This window comes from Oreochromis aureus, linkage group 15, assembly GCF_013358895.1.
Source record: "Oreochromis aureus strain Israel breed Guangdong linkage group 15, ZZ_aureus, whole genome shotgun sequence".
Classification (NCBI taxonomy): Eukaryota; Metazoa; Chordata; class Actinopteri; order Cichliformes; family Cichlidae; genus Oreochromis; species Oreochromis aureus.
The window spans coordinates 11,025,887-11,048,446 of record NC_052956.1 but is presented as its reverse complement, the minus strand read 5'-3'; the positions used below and the strand labels follow the sequence as shown (position 1 = coordinate 11,048,446).

At 40.0% G+C, this 22,560-nt stretch overlaps 1 protein-coding gene across 2 annotated transcripts in view; it reads left to right on the top strand.

Moving 5' to 3' along the window:
- The first annotated feature begins 124 nt into the window (after positions 1 to 124).
- Positions 125 to 22,560, top strand: part of wasf1 (WASP family member 1) — a 61,815-nt gene continuing 39,379 nt past the window's right edge. The window contains exon 1 of one of the 2 annotated variants that reach the window (XM_031727521.2): positions 125 to 204. The gene's annotated coding sequence lies outside the window, so the exon portion shown is untranslated. The other variant, XM_031727519.2, reaches the window with a different exon arrangement.

Genomic DNA, 22,560 nt, shown 5'->3' with positions numbered 1-22,560 from the left:
GAATATATTGATTCACTGTGTGATTTTATTTTCTCTCCAACTGTAATGTTTGAAATAATCAAAATCAGTGTCCCTCCCTGAAATCGATTGGACAGCACAACACCACGGTTTGAGATAATAAGCCAATACCGCGAACGAGCACGAGCCTCCCACGAGTACACATCAGCAGCATGGGACGTTTTCTCGCGCCCCAACAATAGAGTGGTACGTACCATTATTACCGATTTCAATGGGGACGTTTTCTTGTGGATATACGTAATTTCACACTACTTCTCTTAGAAAGAAAACAAATGTCGCATACGGGTAAAATACAAAGTGGTTTTATGACGCGAAACCTGATGTAAGCTTAACCGGACTAGCTTTATTGGCAATTTAATCAACATTTGCCTAGAGAATCCCTTTGGAAAAAAAGTGGCTGGATTCATCTCCGCCGCCGCCTCTTCCAGCAGGAGTACATTTGATTACGGAGACAGTACAACCATGGATCCGACTCGGGGATTTAAATTTTTGGACACGGTGGCACACTCTGCTGCTCAGTAAGGATGGAGAGAAAATAAGAGGGGTTTTTTTCTTCTTACAAACGTATCAGGTAAATAATTTCTTTTTAAATTTTGCACTGCAGTGCATCATCTAACTGCAAAATGGGACTTTAGTAACGTTATGTTATCGCTATTAGCACAGCAGCAACTTATCGTCATAAAACCGAGTCACCGTGTTGTAACATTAGACTTAAACTGGAGCTGCTCGACTAATAACGGTCTTGGTAATTCAAAACTGCCTGGCCATCACTGACTCCCACGTTTACCCGGTGTACAGTTGACAAATGTGGCAATGAGAACAACGCTAGGCTACCAAAGTGGTCAGAATCCCACAAAGTAGCCTACCAGTAGTATTTTTATTTTTGAATGACTAAAGGAGGAATTGGTAATGGGACCGCTGGGTGATAAATTGCAGCTGCACATCTGCATGAGATCCCGCTGCAGCGTCTTGACATAGTGAGTCTGAAGAATATCACACTAGTGAGAAAAGCAGAGAGCAAATATTTGCAATGCTCCCCAATTAACCCAACGTGGATAAACTAATAAATAAAAAGACGTAGAGTGTGTTTTATTTGTTAGCGAGCTTGTGGAGTGGGCAGTTTGCTACAGTGTGATGAAGGGAACCACGGACACCGGCAGTTAATTTTATAAGAATGCATTGATTTGCCTCTGCGAGGCAGAGGAGGAGGACAGGGGTTGGGGTCTATTCCAGCCAGCTTCGTTTGCAGTCATGGGGGGATGGTAAGCCTTCAGCCCAGTGAAAATCATGCTGTGTGAAATCCGAAACCTTCTTTGTACTACTTCAAGTGCAACAAGAAAAGTGGGCACGAGGGGCATCGTCGCTTTGTGACCGCTGTGCAGTGATCAGCTTTTATATGTAGTGACAGCACGAATATGTGCTTTGATACACAGGAGGCCGGCTAATATGGGCTTTGCACTTCATCAAAGTGAGCATATTTTTTCCACAGCCTGTCCAGTTGAGACAAACTAAGAGTTGGGTCTTTGGATGCTGCAGGTAACTATTGCCTGCTGAGTGGCCAGCAGCATATTTCATGGTTTGCCTCTTTTTAAAATGCAATAGTAAAGGTAAGAACAGCCTGTAGTGACAGTGTGGGTTCAGCTCTGTGGTCGATGATGAATGAATCACCTTTAGAAACATCAGCTGCAGAGCTATTGATAAAAATCCATGTATGCCACTGTGGATGCTGCTTCTGACAGTGGATTAGTGTGCCTCTAATGTGTTAAAATAACAAATACGGGAGCGAGGCAAACTAGGGTTTACATGTGATGTGCAGGAAATTAATAATTATTCCTTTTCCCCCCCTAATAAATAGTGAGGTTAAAAAAAAGAAAGAAGCTATTTATCCTACAAGGCTAGACATCTTGTCCAAATCAACAAATGCAGAGCTCTCTACACTCACATTGCCTTGGCTGTGATTCAGTGAAATGCATAAATAAGACTTAATTCCTTGATTTGATCAGAAGCTGCATTAATAATTAATGCAAATAGAGAAGATGTTGATGCACAGACTCTTTCCAGATGACCTTAAATATTTCCCTGTTATATCAAATTAGCCCACATCAAACACTTTTAATGCTTCTATATATATATATATACATTAACCATTAGTGAGATGCCTGGTAAATTTCTTGACACAAGCTTTATTTGTCAGTATCAGAAATATTTCTGCTCAGGGAAAAAATTTAGGGAAAAAAGACATTTGGCTACAATCAGTGAATACCCACCTAGCTCCACCTGAAAAAGACTTTATGGGCCAAGAAGATCTGTGATGGTCCTGTATGATGGCTGGAGCAGAAGCAGAAAAGCTCAACTTCAAGGGAAATACTACTTTAGTCATGTTCTGGTCAACTGTATGTGACCTGAACTGCAGAAGAGTAAAATTTACAGTAGTGCAGTGAATGTCACCAAGACCAAACCCTTGCTCCAGATGAATGGATATCTTTTGAAAACATTTTAAAAAATCTGTAGGTTAAGAGCATATGGCAAAAACAAAATGGTCTGCGGGCCATTGCAGCTGTTAAATATATCAGCCTGCAGGAGTGGCCTCCAAACTATCACATGACTGAGAACTATAGCCTAGCTTTCATAAGCGCTCAGAGGGATCATGCAGGGATCATTTGCCATATTGTTTGGATTCAGAGCTGGCTTGAGGACATAATCCAGAGACTGTCCCCTAACCACCAGTCTGATTCAGCCTCAGTGGACATGTCCTAAAGGATGTCTGATGTGGTCCAGACAAGAGGCAGTAGTTCAGTTTGAGGCAACTTCTTTTTAAAGCAGGCGACTTTGTGACCTTTATGTTATATGCATGTCTTTTTTGGTCCTGAAAAACATCATGCCGAGGTGACAAATACACAGTTGAGGGCTCTGTTCACATTGGCGCTCTTTGATACATGAATATATACAAAAGTTTCTCAGTTTTGCTACAGGTGTCTCCTCAGAATAGAATCGAGCCTATTGCCATTTTATGTTACGCTGTTTGTGAACTTTTTGCTGTGAGAGATGACATTTCATCAGAGTTTGCACTTCTTGTGCTTTTTTTATTTAAATGTGTTTCATAGGCCCTCATGACTGAACAGCCTCCTGTGGAGGCTTTTGGAAGTCTATTATTTGTTGACAGTGCTCTGATCCTCTGCCAGTCTTTGGCTTTCTCATGCTAGCAAGAAATCTCTTTCTCCTCTGCTGTCTTTTTTGGGGGGTTTCTTTTTGGTCTTTCTCCTCAGAGGAGGAGAAGGGTGATAGGGGGACGTAGAATGACAGGGGTCATAAGGAAAGAGTGTGTAGAAAGAGAAAGGAGGGGAATAGATGAGAGTTAAGTGAGCGATGGGTGCCTGGCATGAGGAGGAGAGAGGAGGTGGTGGGAGGAAGGTGGGCTAGAGATTCTGGGAAAGGCAGAGAGAGCAAAAATGAATGCAAGTGTGTGCAATGTGTAATGCCAGCTTACGTGCCATTTAGTTGAGCTACAGGCAGCCCTCCTATCTCCCAGCTGTTAGGATCCTCCAGAGGGCCCGGCACACAGGAGCTATTGTTCTTCCTGGCCAGGCCCACAGCTCTATAATACTGCTTCTGTCTGCAGTGTGAACTGGTCTGACAGAGAGACACCAGTGCACGGTTAAGCCTCCCTGACTGGTGCTCCTTGTGTCTTACTACCACTGCCTCCACCACCGCCAAAGAGTTTACACCAACTGCCTCGCTGTATTTCTTTAACCATTTCTTTTAAACTTGCTTTTCTTTAGTAGGGGATGCTGTCCCCGTTCTCTCCTTTATTAATTTTTTGCTTTGCTTCCATGTCTTAATCCAGTCCTCAGTCAAACTCCAGGGATGGAAGTTGTCATAGTGTGCCTTAACTCAGAACTTACTGTTGTGCCTCATGGCAGATAACGTGTTGCTTTCTTTCAGTGATGCTACTCTGGAACAAAGGTAGAAAAAAAATTTTCAGAAAAAAATTACATTACTTGTATTGAGAAGAAAGGCTTAATATCTCCAAAGATATAAAAATCCAAAATTTTGATCACAGAGCACCATAACTTGATCTTTAGTCTTAAAAATCTGCTATACCATGTCTTTTATAAATCTTTTTCCTCATCTCTGGCATAGTAAGTAGCTCTCTGGCTTTTCTCTTTTATCTTCACACAAGGGAGGAGAGGGTGTTGACAGGCTCTCTGAGAGTTGACAAGGTAACTCTGAAAAAGACTTGCCTGATAGTGCCAGAGGGACAATCAACTGGACAAAAAGAAAGATATCCCAACTGAGTTTAAGGGTACCCCTTTCCCATCTGTAACGATCTTTTATCTGTCTTTCCGTAATCTAAAGCTGAATGGAACACGAGGCGTTATTCCCTTTAGTTTATTTGCCTTCGTTATATCTATACAGCACGCTGTTGCTGCCACAGCTGCACAGTGTTTAAACACATGCAAGAGTTCTCTCATTCACTACATCACTTGAGGCTCTGATGAGTTTTAGAAAGGATTTGTCTTGAGTTGAGGCTGTATTTCATATCTGTTGGATGCAGCTTGAGGAATAGGAAGTGTATGTACGTGTTGTGTTAGCAGAGCTATGGTACAGAGCTGATTTAAAAAACAAACAAACAAGCAAGCAAATAAAAACATAAGGAAAAAAAGGTTGAAGGCTTGAAATTCTGGCTAAAAATATTTTGTCAACTTCCAGCTCATAGAACAAAAATCATGAGGTCTTTTCTGGGCTCACATGCTGCAAATTTAATAAAGAATCCCCTTGGACTTGACATAATAGCCATGCATTTGGGAAATGGAGCACCATGGTGTCCCATGACTGACCTGGCTTATTCTGCCAGCTGAAAGCCAAAATCGCTACACAATGGGGTAAACTGTGGACGGTTGAAGCCACTCCCCTGGTGTCAAGTGTATGTTTGGAAGGTAAATGTAGTCTGATCCCTTTCTCGGCACAATGTAGGCTTCATCTGCTTTAGGAGCAAACTGGATACATGGCTCTGCCTGGGAACTTTAGGCTCAGAGACTAACAGTGTTTGTATTTGTGCGTATATGATGTCCAGAGTTGGGGTTTTCTAGGTGTTTATAAGAATAAGAATAACTTTATTTATCCCGAGGGAAATTCTTTTGTCATGTACATGCTCAAAGCAGCAGGAGAGACAGAGGAACAGATAAATAAGATATACAATATATACAATAAGAATTATATTGGCAAAGCAGTTAAATTGTAAGTTGCCTTTTCTCAATTTAGGTCACCATTTATTTATTTTTTTTGCCCTGTTTGCTACCATTAGTCAATGCTGCTTTCTGACTTCAAAACGATCTCCTCAGCTGCACTTAGAGCATGTGCATATTTGAATGCATTTGAATATTCAAAGTTAGGCAAAATAGAGCCATAATGTGTCACACAGAATAAAAGTATAATCTCCTTCATTTTACCCGTCTTTCTCATTTTGAATACGTGTGTTCGTTTTCTGTCTTGATTTCAGCCATATCTTCAGTCTCCTATTTTTGCCCATTTCACTGATTGGTTCTTATTGAGCTGCAATGGCTGATGCCCTGGTCATTGTGATGATGATGTGCGATGATTGATGGAGGCTGAAAAATGGAAAGCAAAAGCACCTTTATCACAGCCACAGCTTGAATCTCTCTTGTCAAGACTTGGTATGTCTGTGTTCAATTACAGATGCACCGAATTTTCATCAGGATTTTCATAAGCACTCATTTTTCTTCTCTGTTTCTCTCCCTGTGGTGGAGCGGGAAAGACGTTAAAGGGTTACCATCAAGAATAACGAAGAAAATAAAAGATGCAGATGAGATTTTCTCTCGGGCACATTATGTTTTACACAATTTCTTTAGATCTAGTTCAAGATTATTGTTACCCTGAAGACTGCCATGTTTGTCATAAAGTGCTACTACTATAAAATATCTTAATATTATAAAATGTTATTGAAATAGTAGTCTTTAGAAGAGGAAAACAAAGCCATGGCTAATAAAAAAATGCAAAAATGGATGGAGGAAAATGGTGGGAAAAGAGGACACAAATGGAGCAGTAACCTTAGTGTACACCTTCAGTGTGTTTGTCCACTGTTTCACAGCAGGGGTGCCTGTGCACATAGACAACTGCTGCTTTCAATTAGAAGCCAATATTTGGCTGTTCATTTACAGCTCGCAGCAAGGATCCAGCTCTGCTTTGATTTGCATGAGGCCCAAGTACAAGGCTTGTCTGATTTGCACTGGATGGAAGCCCAGCAGAGGCTGTGACTGTAAGCTGCTCTTCCCTCTCAGATGGGACGATCGGAAGTGGAGGCTCGCCTTTCCTTTTGTCTCTGATGGTTAGCAGCAAATGCCAAATTCAATTAAATCCTCTGCAAGAAACCTCCTATTCAGTAACCACTTCATCTTTTTTCTTTTTTTTTTAAATACATGCTTATCATAAAGCCATTCTGTCAGTCCTCCAGCACAAAAACTGCTCCAGAGCAGGGGTCAGATGGAGTTTAGGCATTTGTTACTGGCTGTAGGATAGGGCGTCAATGTGTGAAGGTTTTGCTTCAGTAGAATCCTATATGCTGTAATTTTCCTGTAAGATTCATTGCTGTGGCCGGAGGTAATATGGAGGTAGTTATTGATTGTGGTTATCTACTGTCAGGCCTCTCTAAAGTATAGTAAAATGTATCTGATATGATGCTGAATCAAAGTCATTCTAAACTGTCAAGCCATGGGAATGGTCTGAGATGCAGCAGTTGCTTACATAACAGTCTTTCATTTATAGACACATGCCCACAGCTAAGAGCGTGTCTAGGCTCACTGTTATGTAAGAAAGAGAAAACTCCTCGGTGTTCATATACATTAGAGATGATATGTCTTGAGATAACAGTTATGTTTCTAGACTGACATTGCCAGCATGGATTATTTATTAGTTGTACATCTAGAGCAATAGGTGGGGGATCAATGTGTGTGTTTTTTGCTTGTGCGAATAGTGTATCACACCTGACATCACGCATGTCCTGGTGCATTTTTATTTATTTATTTTTAAACATTTAGTGCTGTTGAGTGGGCCACAAGATGGCCGATGTGTGAATGTGATTCATTGCCTCAGAGGTCAGAGTGTAGCCAGCCAGCCAGTGAGCTGTAACTGTGAACTGTCATCCGGTTGACATAGCCACTTACTACTCCGCTGTTTTTATGATGCAGGACACTGATGGCTGTGGTCTGCCCATTGCAGAATTAGTTTGAGCTGAGAACACAAAATGCAAATAGGACTGTGGCAAAAAGAATACTGATGACAGTTATTTCAGTCGGTACTTTAAGCTGAAACCTCTAATGTGTTCTAGTTCCACGCTATTAATATAGTGAACGACATAACAGATTGTGGTAGCTCAGTAAAAAACTGAAATTTCACCACGGCAGGAAATTCTGCTCTTTTCCTGCTGCAGAGAAATGTTAATTTTGTTTGTCGTGTTGCAACTGGATGGTTGACAGTTCCATTGCCGTCTAACTTTATCAGTACATTATGCATTTCTATTCAAAATTACTTGCTCTGTCGATTGCGTTTCCATTGCATACCAGTGTCAATAGAATACAGTCAACATGGCAGTCAGTAAATCTGTCATTTACACAGGTATAAAATAAGTTCTTAGAAGGTACTTGCATATTACACCTGAATCGCAACTCTGTTTTGTTATACCTTTATAAAAAAAACCCAGCGTAATTCTAGCAGACCACACCTCCCCATTACATGAATAAAGGCTCTTTGAAGACCTTAAAGGCTACCTTTTATCCCTTTCTATATTTTCTGTGATATGTATACTATTGAGATTATTTACATTTATATTTGGATTAAACATGGCCAAAGTTCCAAATAATAAAGCTAGAGCTTTCACACGTAAATGTGAACCATAAGTGCACAATGAAAATAAAATGCACTCACTTTATCTTGTCATCTAGGGTGTAGATGCAGTGTACACCCAGATGACAGGTGTTCAGGCTAGTGCACCAGTAGGATAAATAACATACATATATCTGGAAGGAGAATTTCAAATAGTCTGAAACAAACAGAAAAAAATACACAGTAAGTCTGGCTCTGACTATGTGCCACAGATGCATTTTGTCAGATCGAAAACTTGGTTAGTGAAAAGTGGATGATACTGTTTTTGTTGGACCCTGAAATTTTACTCCCAAATTTAAAAGCATTTGCATGCCTTTATTCCAACCTAATAGTGCAAGGTGTAAATTCAAATTCAGTATGACAGTGGTCACATTTAAAAACTGTCACAGAAGCACACGAAACATCCGTGATAACCTGGGAAAGTTAGTTCTGTGAACGGTGGCATGTGGACTACAGTAATAATGGGGCTGTTGTTTTGCAGGCAAGGTTATTCAGTGCTTGTTTAGGTTCTAAAGCAATCCATAATGACAAGAGCCAAAAAAAAAAGCAATTGCTGGGATGGTGGGTGATCACTTAAGGTGCTCTCTGAGTATTAAATTTGATGAAGATTTTCTGTCATAATCTGCACTCCCTTCTGAGCTGCAGATTATGACATATAGGAGATGGTTATTCACCAAAGGATGCTGTCTGTCTGTGTTTGCTTAATCAGCCTTATAGCTGGTTAAATGCCAGGCCAGTATTTGGATGAGCATGGCGTGAGCTGCCTGGAGGAAAGCCATCCTCCTCTATGTAAAGAGTAAAGAGGCAGCCCACATAGGTCCTTCTTGAAGTGTAGGATAAGGTCAAAGAACAATTTTACTTTGGTGTGTTTAGTTATATAAATGCTAGCGGCATCTTGAGGCAGAAGTCTAGTTTGCGTAGCTTCAGGAGGACAGATGGGTGCTGACAGACAGACCTGGCCTCGGCACATGGACTGCTGGAAAGCTTTTTTTTTTCCCCTAGTTTGTCTCGCCTTCTTCATTACAAGCTTCCTGCGTGCTTCCTGTCTCACTCACTCCTCTCATCCTCTGCCTCTCACATATATATTATATTCCTCTCTGTCGTGTCCTACTTTACATAAGCAGAAGCTGCACATTCACTGCTGACTGCTTTCAGTGAAGCTCACGATTGCCGGTTTTGTGGTCAACATTAAGTCGTAGTTGTGCATCAGCCATGTCCGAAGGATTGACCAGATTTAAAGTGAGTGCAAGGAAAGGTAGCATTACAGTTCAATAACAGAGAGGAAGCAGAAGGAACAAGGGCACACGTTGCCTAGAGCTTTATATATAATTTTCCCAATGCATAATGAATTAAAAAAAGAATATTTGCAGGGTTTTTTTTTCCAGCGAATTGAGCTATTTAAAGCATGACTAGGTTAATTGCCTTCATTAGAACTTGCGTGTTTACTTGGTGAGTTGTTTCTGTTATTGTATTTAGCTGTTGCAAACACCTGACAGATACCATCCCACTTTCTATAGCAGTGACACCTGCAACAAGCAGGGGTGAATCAAATTTATTTCAAGGTTTTCATAACACAATTTTTCTGATTTAAAATGAAATAAAATGAGTTCCTATATAAGTTAAGCCATATTAATATTTGAAAATGTATTTAATTCAAGTTATCAAATGTAAAAGATAAGTTTATATAGTCAGTGTATTACTATCACGGTTTTATTCTAAAAGAGTAACTGGTTTCATTGCTTTCATTAACACTTACATGTTAACTTGGTGAGTTGTTGTATTATGTTGTTGCAAATCTGTCACCCTTAGGTTTATCATGCATTGACAAGGTCAAAAATCTCATTTCCTGCTTTTTAAAAAAAAAAATTTTTTTAATTTATTTATTTATTTTTTATATCAAAAAAGAGAGAGGAACCAGAGATGGTCACACCTTTTTTTTGTAGTTTATTTTTATTATTATAATAATAATAATAATAATTTCTTTCTTTTTTTTTTTTTTTCTTTTTTTTCAATGTTCAGATTTTTTTTTCTTGGAACTGAAACAGACAGCATGTTAGAGATCAATCAAGAAGCGGTTCTTGTAGAAAACCAGTTCATAGTAGTTCAATTCCTTTTAATCGTTAGCCTGCCTGTCTATTGATCCCGCTTATCAGTTCTTGCACTCTCACTATAATCAGCTGATTTCAGTTCGCAAGTCAGAAGAGGAAAATAGCGATGCAGAGCATCGTCTAGAGCATGGATATGCACATTTATGTTTATTGCACAAAAGGGCAAGATAAATGGTAAAGTGGTAAAGTAGACAACTGCATTCAGGATAGAAACGGACGCATTATGCTGCTAACACAAGTTCGTTTTTTTTGCAAGCATCTACTAGGTCGGCATGCTAATGCTAAGCTAGCCAAGAACCCAGAGTGAAAGCTTAGTGAATGCCAGACCCTTAAACAACAAATAGATGAGCAGTCAGGCTGTAGCCTGTCTTTCTACCTGTTCACGTTTCTAAAGCAGATTCAATGTGGCGATTTGCTTTTTTTGGTGCTCGTTTTCATCTTTGCTTTGTGCGGTTAGCTTTGTATTCTACCAGAAGAAAGATCTTCGAGATGTGTGTAGTCATTAGGGATTTGTGTTGATGTGTGGGTCTGCAGCCTCAGGTTTAAATGGCGATTATGAGATGGCGTGTTTCAGCTGTTTTAAAGAGTAACATGAAAGTAATTTAACAAGTACTATAACACATTACTTTTTCCCAGAAGTAGTTAAGTAACGTACTGCATTACCCTTAAGAGAAGTGTTTGGTGTAATATGTGTATTGATGACTTTTTTGAGTAACAACTCTAACACTGATCACAACAAACAGGGGAAATACCTTAACAAACATGCAAACATTTGACCCACAGCATGGAATTAATTTGCATGAATATTATTTTCTTATTGCTGCTTAGCAACGGTGGTTATTCTCAAAACAGAGCCGGTGAGAGCCCAGTCTGGAATCAGTTGCCAGTGTTCTCGGCTCTTACTGGTGACTGGCCAGTCAGCCTCCCTGATCCTCTCTTTCATGCATGTGCAATATGGGCACAGCAGCGTAGGCAAATGCTCGCTCACACACTCACAGCCACATGTTAACATGTTAGCATGTGTTAGCATGTTCTTCACTGTAAAAAGGCACAAAATTTGCCAATGCTGTTGAGAGAGAGCATTAACTTGAATGTCTTATTATTCCTTGCAAATACCCACATTTTGCTTAGTTATAGAAAATGGAAGAAACTTGCTTTCCCGGGCTTTGATTTGGATCACAAATTATTAAAATACATTGGGGAGTTTAAAGAACCTTGTTCCTGAGTCTGAGCTTACTTGATTAATATATGTAGCATACACAATTACTCCAGGGGGCCTCTTTTCCTGAATATTTCCTGCATATCTGTTAAGGGGCGGAAGACACTTCTATGTTTGCAAAGTGAAGGGCTCTTATGTGTGGGAGGGAGAGATGGACTATGAGTTTAGCTTAGGAAGTGCTTATCTAGTAGCAGAGGGGCATCGAGAGCTCTGGGTTGTCGATTGATGCAGTGGTGACTGTGATTGACAAGGGCATGGTGTCTCAGATATCCTAACACACACACTCTCAGGGGTGCAGTGATGAGGAGGATGGCAGACAAGCCAAAGTTTGACCAACCGTGATAGATAACAAAGAATCGTGTGGGAGCAGAGATAACAGCTACTATAGATTATGTCTCTTTCTTATTCGTCTGTTACTTTTGCCTGTGTAGAGACACACACACACACACACACACACACACACACACACACACACACACACACACACACACACACACACACACACACACACACACACACACACACACACACACACACACACGCAAGCCTCACTTATTGCGGCTGAGGAGACTAGAGGCTTGAAATATGCCCACCGATAAGAAGAGGGAAAAAAACCAGAAGCAACCAGGTAGAGGGAATACGCAAGTCAGGGGCTTTCTACCTGTCGGAAGAATTGGATTTTGCTTCCCTTTCAAGACGTGCCGACTGGAGACGAGCAGAGAGCCTCACAATGCCTGGTGACAGCCAAAAGAAAGCGGGAGAAAAGGGACCAAGAGGTGCTTTGTCTCCCTCATCTTTGTACCATTGTCACCCGTATTGCTTTCTCTAGAGACAAGAAACTGGATTTTTTTTTGTTTTTTTGATCTAATGATCAAATCTATATGGATGACTTGTGTGTGTATGTGTGTGCGTGTGTGTGGATACAGATGGAAAACGGATTGTGTCTGTGGACCAGCATGCACACAAGTGCTCATATTCACTAAATATAGTGAACTGAATCATGCAGACACCTTAAGTAACAGTCTGCCATAATATAAAAATGTCTTCTCATTGCTTGGAAAAACTGCCTGGTAATCCTGGAGAATCCGCGTCTTTATCATTATTCAATGTAATGACAGAGTAAGTGAATGACCAAAGCCTTAATTGAGTCAAATCTTCTATAGTACTGTTAATTCAAGCCTGTTAGACCACATTTTATAATTTGCTTTAGCTTCTTTTTTCTTTCTGTAGAGATTCATTCTTTCCTCCCACCCGGTTGTCTTCGATTTGCATGCAGAGAATGTTCATCTACCATTTTGACTTGCAGAGGGATTTTGAAATCATCCAGGATTAAGTGTGTGCGTGTGCATAAGGTGGAGGAGGCCAGTGTGGTGGTCATGAGATATCAGGAGGCACAGGTCATAAAATGCCTGCAGCTGACCTGTTGACCCCTAATGAGCAAACTGTTTCTATATATGGAAAAGGGCCTAAAGGGCAGCGACTGGCCTCTGCCTGCTTGGCTGCTGTTGTAGGACCACCTATTACTATAATTTTTTAGGTTTAAGATCTGTATTTGATACTGTAGTTTATAATATCCTTTTGTTTTACATCTGTTTAATGACTAGTTACACTTTCAAGGTGCTCAATTAGTGTTTGACCCAAGTCGTACTGACCCATGTGGCTCTTTGCCTCTAGTTGTTTACACAAATGCAAGTCAGCAGTGAGAAATGTATTATGTTACAGTACCAAGTCATTTCTTTCTAGTAAGCCAGTTACATTATATTTAAACAATGATTATTTATTTCTAAGTCACAATTAGACTGACAGTAGGGGTGGACTCAAAATTATATCAAGATATTTAAAGGAAATGTGCAATATTGATATTCATGATCCAATTTTTAAAAATGCTGATGTTTTATCGGGGAATGCAGTTGTCAAGCAGAAGCATTTATTAGTGCAAGCAAAATGAAGTGCATTTTCCAGAGCTGTTGGAAAAGTGTGTTGCAAATTTGCGTAACAAACAACAGATCTCAGTTTGAGACTGGCAGGAGACACAGGGTTGTGTTGGGAAGGGCATCAATTCAGTTAATTTTGTTTATATAGTGCCAAATCAGTCACCTCAAGACCCTTTATATTGTAAGGTAAAGACCCTACAATGATACAGAGAAAACCCCAACAATCAGATGACCCACTATGAGAACGCACTTGGTGACAGTGGGAAGGAAAAACTCCCTTTTAATGGGAAGAAAGCTCTGGAAGAACCAGGATCAGGAAGGAGCAGCTATCTGCTGCAACATGCCTGATCTCAGACATCCCTGGCTCATCTCATTGTGTGTGCTGGAGAACGTAAACACATGGGGTCGCAATGTCACACTGTGACACTTTTATATCACATAAAAATCTGATATGATATGGCACAACACTAGTTGACCGTCCCTGGTTTTGGGAAGCTACAGTGTGAACAAAGAGGATGCAGCTCATGGCATGCTTGCTTGAGGATTATATCATTAGAAAATGTTATAGTTAGCTGAATCAGTTAGAGCTTGCTCAAATGAGCACTTGATATCACCCCAGTGGTCAGCCCTGCTGTTCTGTACCACTGGTGCCGCCTTAAGCCTCCTCACAGCAAGGGCACCTTCACTAACCATCATTGTCCTGGTCTCCAAGCGCCATACTCGCGGAATCATCTCTCATGCACGGATACAAACACTGACATTGCACACAGCCACAAGACAGCCTATGAGAGGTCTGCACAGCTGCTCTGGGCATTGTCTGATCGGTCTAGTTTAGACCACAAATCTGCCTTGATTTCCCTCTTGCTTCTCTCATATAACCATTTCGCATTTCCTGCCAAATGCCACTGGGTTCGTTGAATGGTCTTGAATGGATGTTGCTGTTGTTGTATTCACAAGCACATTGGTTCACGGTAGGTGTGCCTTGTGCGTGTATGTCTCAGGTTGTCTCAACATGTGAAATTTGCGCAGGAAAAAATTATGGAACTGGTTGTTTTGTTTGGTTTTTATTATGTAAATTAAAAAAAATATTTGCATAAACTTTGGAAGATAAAGACTTTTTGGCCTTATTTAAACTTATCTCACTGTACTCAAGGCAGTGGTGCAGGAGGGACTGACTGAAATACACTTTGCCTCCGAGCTGTTTTACCAGACTTTAAAACCTCCTCTCGTCTTTTCAGTCTCAGGCCATGATGCATTCTTAGATGTAGATCAAAGGGAATTGACAGAAGAACAGTTCATCTATAGTGTGCTGAATTTGGACTTTTGCACCAGAGGTAGGTAGATAGAGGTGTGATGCAGTGATCAACATGAAAATGTGAGCGCTTAAGGCGCAGGCGCAGCATAGCAGGGTGCCATATCTTGTGATTCATGTCACTTTATTTTCAGAATAACTGCTTCTGACATGTTCCCCCCTGGGGTATTTATTTCAGTCAAATGAATGTGAATTGGTATGTTGTACAGTACCAAATCACAATGCCTACTGTACTGCAATATATGAGAAAAATTGCAGTATCAATGAAATATTAGCTTCAACTCTCCAGTAGAAATCTTCTCTTATTTATCGTTCCTCTCTGCCCTAGAACACACAGGCCCTGTTGTGGACTCAGGGATTGATCTCAATGAGAAAAGATGATCTCTCTCTCTCTCTCTCTCCTTCTCCCCCGATACCACCCACACAGCTTTTTCTTTTTTCTGCCGCAAGCTTACCCTTTTTCTTTCCCTTTCAGCCCACCTCATATTCCCCCCTTTTTCTCTTCCTCTCTCTCTTTGTCTGGAGACCCTCTATTTCTGAACAGAGCTCAGAAAACTTTTTAAACTTGCAGAAGTCATGGTTCTTCTGTGAAAGTCTGTCCAATTTTATTCATGAAGAAGATACCTTAAAAAGGGCACACAGCTATACATGAGTCTTGCGTGGTACCGTGTACAGTACTCTGCAAAGGTCTTGAGACATTCATTTTCCTAGGATAGCAGCAGTGAATTATTGAAACATGCGAAAACGTAAATGGATATACGGTATATAAGGCAAAAACAGTTTGAACAATTCTAATAAGCTTAAGAGTGAATATTTGGCATGACCACCATTATTCTTCAACTCAATTTGAACTCTCTTAAAGAAAATATAAGAAAGTTTGTCTAAGTATTCTTCAAGGCTTTCTCCAGGCTTCTTGAAGGACATTCAAAGATGATTGCACACTGCTTTAATAATGTTGAAGTCCAGGCTTTAGGAAGGGCAACTCATGGCAGATTTTTTTTTTTTTTCTGTTCAGGTAAGTTTTTAATCCATAGGCAGTGTGGCATCATTGTCATGCTGAAAAATGAAGTTGTTGCCAGTCAGACACTTTGGCATTGTATGAATGATCAAAGAAGATCCCGTTTTGTTTTGTTTTTTGTTCAAAGTCCAAAGAAAAACTTTGAAAGACCCTCAAAGTCTAGAGAACTATTTCTCAAGACCAAATGAAAAAGTCTGCCTCCTTGGAAGCAACATACAAAGATAGGAGGTGCGGCTCAAGACTTTTGCACAATATTTTATCTGAAGAAACTGCGTCAGTCTTCTTTCACAAAGAATCTTCAAAACAAAACTATGAATGGTGAAGATGGAGTGAATATAATGATTTGGCATACATTAAAAAAAAAAAAAATAACAACATGACACAATGCACAAAAAAATAAAGTTTTATTTGGTTTTATTTCTTAGAAAGCTAATGCATGACCTTTTAACTGGTTTTGCCATTTGAGAGACAGTCTTGCTCTCCCATTCCATAAATTGTGCAGATGTTAAGGACGACGCTATAGCAGATATTACCATCAGTGAGTCATTTCATTGTCCGAAACTGTGAAACATAAAAAGACTGTAAAAGAATATTAAAATGATGTCTTTAGTACAAGAAGAAGAGTTCAAGAAGTCACAAAAAGAATGAGACCAACACTGGAGAAGATGAGAATAAGCCTTGGTCTTACAGTGACATGCTGAAAAGAAATAAAGCAGCACCTGGGTTTCTGAACCAGAGGGAACATCTGCTTTATTTGACCAGCAATCTAGTAAACCAAGAATCTGTTGGGTGGGTGTGTGTCTCTGTTCTTCACTTTTCCCAACAATTGATCCATTTCTCACTTGGCATCTGTCTTGCTTTTGATCCAAGGAAGTGCAATGTCGAGTTTGAAGTTGTTTGGATGTCTATATTTTGGCTAAATGTTGTTTACTGTGACACTTTTACAACATTCAGAAATGCAGCTTGTGAAATGGCATGACACTCAACCGTATGGCACACCAGCCCGTAAGGGGACCTCCAAGGGCTGTCAGACTTCACCCCACAGCATTGTGTATCGAAATGTGACAACCAAACTGAGCCTGAAGTGCCAAAAGTAGTCCAAATGTGTGCTGTGTGAGAATAAATGTTAGCCTGTGTGTAGAAAATCAGGCCAGATAATGTTTTATATCTGGATTGCAGTTCAAGAGTGTTGAGGATTCCAACTAAATATTGGTGGGTCTAATCAGTGGTGTGGTTTGTTGACAGCTGGACTGTTCTGATCTAGCTTTTTCTTGAACGAGAGCTGCACTAGTGAAACATAAAACAACAGCTCTTGCTAGGTGTTGGTTACTTTTTATGTCATTGTCATCTTATTGCAACATCACTGTCATTATTTAGGAAATCATAGAGTTAGGCTTAGCTCTGTAGGAGTGACTATCATCACTAAAATGTGACGTTTGGAAACCATCCAAACAGATGATGTGGTATCGCTAATAGCTAGGGATGAGAATTGATAAGAATGTTGCGATTCCAATTCCATTGTTGATATAACTTATCAGTCACCGCCATCTCTACGCAGCACATCAAAGACATTACATTGTTACACTGATACAACTTAATTACATGTCGCTTAGTCAAATGTTGGTGCATGTTAGAGGTATTTCCCCTCTTTGTTGTGATATTTGGGGTCATTACTCAAAAAAGGTAAAGTAAAAAAGGTATTACACATATTATACGGAACACTTAAAAGTAATGCAGTACATTACTTAATTACACCAGGAGAAAGACATTCGTTATATGACTCGTTACGTTACTTTTATGTTACTCTGTAAAATGATCTGAAACACACTGTCTCATAATAACCATTTAACAATATAAACCTACAGGCTACAGCCCCACACACCAACACAGATCCCTATCCTCATGAGAACACTTATCTTTCTCTTAGTATTTAAGTATGAACCCAAAGCCAACAGCACAAATCAAAGATTAAAACCAGCACAAAGGGACTTCAAAGCAGTCGTCACGCCAATTCGACTGTAGAAACATGACTAGGTAGAAACGGAGGCTGCAGCCTGACTGATCATTAGTTTATTACGTGTTAAAGTTCAGCAGTGGCTGGCTTCACTGCAAATGGTGGTTCACGTTATCACAGTGCTGGGCTGGGGTCAGCATTTACTCAGCTTTAACTTCACTTGGCTAGCTTAGCGTTTGCGTGCTAGCTGTGCACGTGCTCCTGCTTTACCTTTGCACTCGCCCTTTTTTGCGATAAAATTAAAAGTAATCTCCATATCCACACTGTAAACTGTGCCACTATTTTCCTCCTCCGACACAGAGGAGCAAGATCGTAGCAAGAGTGCAAGAACCGATAAGTGGGATCGACAGGCAGGCAGACTAATGATTCCAAGGAATCAGACTACAGGGAAATGGATCTCTACAGGAACTGGCTCCCTACTAATACCCAGTCAAACTTAAGGCAACAAAAAATTAAAAGTAATCGGGTCAAATGCCTTTTATTTTAATGTCTAACTTTTTCTCACTCTCCAAAGTGAGAAAATAGTTTTGATTTATTTATTTTGCCCTCACAACCAGCTTTTAAGCTGGATCAAATATATCTACTCTGTGTTGGGCTTGTAAATTTGCATGTGCTCCTAGTTTTTGGTAATTTTTCTTTCTTTTTTTTTTCTTTTTAAATGTTAGTGTTTTTAGTTTTAAGTTGACTGGGGTGGCTGCTCTGGTAAGTGTGTGTGCATGTCCTTCACGTCTGTATGAACAACAAGGGAGTTAGTATAATGAAATTTCCCTCACAGGCCAAACAAGCGCAGCTGCACAGTGCAAGCATGCAGACATTTATTATTGAGCAGCGGGCTTTCATTATTCATACCAGTGGGTTTCTGTGCACTCAGCAGATAAACTTCTTTGAGTCTGTTTGTTCATCAGACACTTTACTCATTGACGCTGGCACACAGATGTCCATGAATATTTAGTTGCGCACGTCTTACAGTAGGATAAAGCACGTTTGCTAAATGAACATCTGAAGGGATCAAATCTCTTTGTAACCAATCACAATGTGGCCTGTGTCCAGCTGCTCAGTCAGTGTAAGGTTCTTCATTGAATATGATTTTGAATGTAAAGAATAGTGGATGGACACTCACTGTTGAGTCAGTGACTTCTTTTCACAAGCGCAAAGACGGACAACGCTTGATGACAGGAACGTTTCGGTTCTTTGCTATCCTCTAGGGGCGGTTGTGGTTGAGGTCTTAGAGCGGGCTAGAACGAGTTCCTTTTAATTGCATCATTGGCAGGCGAACAACTTGCATAGCAGTTTGTGTGTGTGTGTCTGTGTGTGTGCGGCTGATTAAGGAACCCATTATAGAGCCGCTGTTTTGTAAAGGGAGTAGTACATGCCAAAACCAATGAAACAACAAAATCTGCAGTTTTTTGGGGCCTCTGTGCATATTTAAGATCCGAAATTATTTATACTTGACGATTCAATTACTTATTGATTATTATCAAAACCTTTACAATCAATTCATTGTTATATTAGATGAAAACTGTTAATTCTTAACAAACACAAACTGCAGTTTTTTGTTGTTGTTTGAAACAACTCTTGAAACTTGTTCACAGCTACCAGGCAGCATCAGTACAGCTCAGAAAGCCAGCCGGCGAGTGGATATGTATCATTTGAGTACCAGTGTTCCAAGATGCTTACCTTGATCAAAAGGATATGCAGGGCCTCATGCTAAATGACTGCCTTGCTTGAGTGTACATGAAAAATGTCCACAGATTGACCCTGGGGTCCAAACAGCTGAGCTCAGATGAGGGAAAACCACCAAGGAAGCCTTCAGTTTGAAATAAAGTTTGCACCACTACGGAGGAAAAGCTTTTGTTTATCTGCAAGTAATACAGCATATCAGACAGGATAACATGAGAAATGGTGCAGTCAGAAATTCAGTTATTGAGACGAGGAAATAAGCTTATTATCTTCCCTTATCCCTTGCCACAAGCACTCTAAAGTTTCCCACTACCAGCAAACCTAGTTAGCATAGCTGTCTGAGCCAAAAGTGACAGCACTGGTGCTGCAGGTGTATTTTTAGCCCGACAACAAGAGGTCTCTATGTGTCTGTGTGTTATAGCACCATGCTGGTGAGGGCCTGCAAGGTGACAACTCACCCCAGAAGGGGGATGGGGGTCTGCTGATGCAGAATTTTAATTGGGAAGATGACACACTGGCACATGCCATGATATATTCTGCCAACGTGATCTGCTGTGATGGGTGGGTTGAAGAATTGAGGGTGGGGAGCAGGGGCTGATGCATGTATGAGGTTATTCTTGTGATGCGGGCCTGCTATTTGCATACGTGCTTTGATGAGAAACTCCACCGGTCTCGTAGGTTGCTGTCAGAAGATTGCAACATCTTCAGGGTATTTGTGCATTTTGTTTCATTTTGTACATATGATCGCTCCTCTGGCTACTCACCTCATCTGTCAGGCTTGACAGTCTATTCCCACCAACTGCAGCAAAGCTTTAATAGGGGGTTGCTTGAACTGGCACTCTTTATATAAGTCTGTAGGCATCTTGCATCAGACTTGCTGGATTGTCTGTTTCAGAGTGTCACAAAAGTTGTCTGAAGCAGGCTCTTAACCCCAAGATTTGATTGTCCATAATCTGATAAACACTTTCTTTGAAGCATATTAAACCCTGGATGCTCTGGTTAAAGGGGAGGTGTCCGGCTTAGATAGGTCACCTAATAAAGCCTCAGTGGTATTGATTTTAACATTAGGCCCTCTTTCTTTCAGTATTTTATCACTGATTTGAAAAAATCTGTCTTTTTGTACCATCCCTGTACCCTCTGATTTACTGCCTAAAGAACAAAGTGAATTCTGAATTGTATTCTTTATATTTAAAATGTATCACCATTTCAGCTGCTTTAAAATGTGTTGCAAAGAGAATTTCAGTCACAGCAAATAGCATTGAAAAAATTAATAGCTGGATGACGAGTCAGATATTGTACTGTTCCTGTTAACCTCTGCAGCTGTTAAAAAATGTTTGTTTTTTTTAAAATGGGCTAAAGGAAGAAGCAGACCTGTTAATAGATTTTGAGCTCAGCTTTGCCCAGTTATTTTATTTGCCTATATTTTCTTTGGAAAATGAACTGCAGTAGCTGTCTTGCACTGCAAATCTGCATTACTGATTTAAACCAGCTGTTATTAAGCGTTGCCAGTTTGAACTCCTAACCCTGTGCCATTGGCTTGCTGTGGCTGTGCCAGCTTCACTGATTATATGCCCGTGTTTTATGTTCACAGCTGTTCTTAGTTCATAGAGAACTCTAAGACTACAGTTGTAGTTCCCAGAGTCACTGAACAAAGGACAAAATGTTCAGGCTAATTTGACACAGAAAATGCATTAATCTTTAAGCTGTAAGAATCAAAATGCTCTCAGGCTGCATTTTAAATCCCAACGGCTGGTTGCAGTGACTGGTCTATCTATTAAGACTTGTCTACAGACTTTATGAGTTGCACCAACCAAACTTGTAGCTAGTTTTAAATACACCTGGTCATGAACATTAATTTGAATGCTCATGTCACTATGGCCGTTGCCTAGCAGCAGACTCTGTCTTGCTAATTTGTCATTTTTAATTTGCAGCAACTGTGGTGGATCAATGCAAAAAGTAAGATGTCACTGACACAGAAATAGTAGATCTGTGCAGTGAGCATGAGAAATCCCTGATAAAATAGTCCTACATGACAACAAACGACAAAAAATAGAGTAAGAAAAAGTGAAACAACTTCCAGTGCAAAGTAACTGGCAAAGATCCTCCCCGGAAACATCAGTACACAGGAAATTGCTAATGTTTTTTTGAAAAGGATTCATCTGCTTTAGTCCAACAGATTGGTTCAGTTTGACAGTATGAGAGTTTTGTTTTGTTTTTAAAATACCTATGCTTTCTACTAGATGGCACCATGTATAGTCGTGCACCTATAGATGGTACCAGTGGTATAACTATTATGCTGGATTTAGAACGCCAGATGCATTAGCTAAATTGTTGACCTCCACAGGTGACAGGATGTCAGCATGTAGAAAAACTCAAACTCAAGTGCAATTTCTTTTCTGTGCGTTCAGTGTGATGGCACACAAATAGGATGGTCTGAAGAAGTACTGAATTATGTTGCTTCAGAAATGGAAAAGTGTTATGTGTAATGTACAGATGAAAGATGTTTTTTATTAGCATACTGGGAATGCAGAGATTTCATCCGGTGCGCAGATTTTAATTATATCTTGGATATTACTCAATACCATGCTGTTACTGCAAGCTACAGTTCCAAGGATGCTGATCACGTCACAGGGAAGTGTTAAGTTGAACGAAAGTAGAATGACCCTCTCCTTCCCCCAAGAAAACATCAAGCAAAGTTCATACTAGTTCAGTTAAACTGTTAATCCTAGAAATCAACTGTTAAAAAATCTTTTTAACAAAAAGGATGCATATATTTCTCTTTTCTTCATACTTAGGTCAGTACGATTGTGGATGAAATAGGAAATTGCATTTTGTGTGGAAATTTCAAAAAAGTTACATTTAGAATCAGTGCGTGAGCGCATGCAGACTCTCTGTGTGTGCCTTGTGTTGGATTCTGTTTCATGGTGATCCAGCAGAAAAATCTGAGTTCAGACCATGAATTTTACATCACTTAATGATGAGATCTCTCTTGAGACCCAGGCAATTTGCTTTCCTTACCACTGGCTGGCTTCCTTATCGCGGCTTCCTTTAGTCATCTTGTGATTTTTTTTTTTTTTTTTTTTTTTAAATATTTATTTATTTTTTAATATATATTTATTTTTTCCCCAAACTACTCTGATGCAGCTACTAATGGCAAACTAGGGCTCAGCAAATTGGATCAACGCTGAATTTTTATTGTTTTTTTGTAAACAAATGCAAATTCTGTCTTATCTGAGGTTTCTTTGTATTCATTTAAAATTCCTTGTATAATTTACAAACACACAAAAATCATCTTGTTTTCTGTTACATTTTTATCCACTCTTATCTCATAGTGTATCTGATGGTGTGGTCTGGCAGC